A 1,075-nucleotide genomic window follows, 5' to 3' on the forward strand; every position below is an offset into this window, starting at 1 on the left:
CTTTGTGGTAAGTACAAATTTTATTGATTTGTTTCATATTCCAAAATTTTTCAGTTATTAGTACTTGTTTATCCTTCCTAACTTTTAAGGAACTTGCAAGTGAGTAATTTATTTAGTGAAGCACAAGGCGTGAAATGTTCCAAATGTCTCCTGACAAAGGAATACTGCGCTCCTACAAAACACAGTGCTGCAGTTGAAACTGAGGTGAGGGGTGAGAACTTTCTTGCGTGGAGGGTTGACTTTGCCTTTGTGAAGGGTTGACTTTGCCTGCTGGGGCTGAACGTTGTCTTTTTCCAGCACTGTTTGAACTGAGCTGAGCTGACGTGGTCACACAGTTACTGTCGCCAGGAACTGGCGAGGATCAATGTGCTCCGAAATAAAAGTTTGTTTTGTTTTGACATTGGGAGACTGTTTTAATGCGACACTGCCCTGGCTCGGTGCCTTTCAGCTGCATTTGGTCACTGTCACTGTTGGTTTCATTTCAGAGCTGTTGGTAATGCCTCGAGACCCAGAAAATGCCCCGTCATTGCTCTGGCCACCATTCTGCATTGATTTTGCCTGAGGCATCACAATATTCCAGCCCCAATCAGGTCAGTTCTGTTGTAGACATAAATGGAGTCAGTCTTCATTCTTAGGCTTTTACCCTACAGTCATTACTCACACCAAAATATTAGGGAAACTGCCAAACCGGGTCCTTCTTGTTGTATGTGCAGGTGATAGTATGAACGTCCGCCTCATTACAGACACAGAACTCAATGTTTGGCCTTTGAATTTAATCGGAATTTTGCCATCGATAGAAATCAAGCTGAATGTTCGTCCAGAAAATGTTATTAACGTAGCTGTGAGATGTGCGTGGTTAAAGAACTATGGAAATGTATCTTATTTTCTCCAGGTATGTGGGGTCAAGCTTTGCCACAGTTTTCAGACGCAAGCGAAAAAGTAAATGTTAGATAATGGGTGATCTCTTGATCTTGAATTTCTGTTTACCTCTGTAGAAGAAAGCAAATATAATTTTACATGTTAAGAAATATATCTCTTTTATTGGTTTTTCTTCATTCTCAGCAACTATGTCACT

The sequence above is a fragment of the Buceros rhinoceros genome, unplaced genomic scaffold, assembly GCF_000710305.1.
Source record: "Buceros rhinoceros silvestris isolate BGI_N320 unplaced genomic scaffold, ASM71030v1 scaffold5361, whole genome shotgun sequence".
Taxonomy (NCBI): Eukaryota; Metazoa; Chordata; class Aves; order Bucerotiformes; family Bucerotidae; genus Buceros; species Buceros rhinoceros.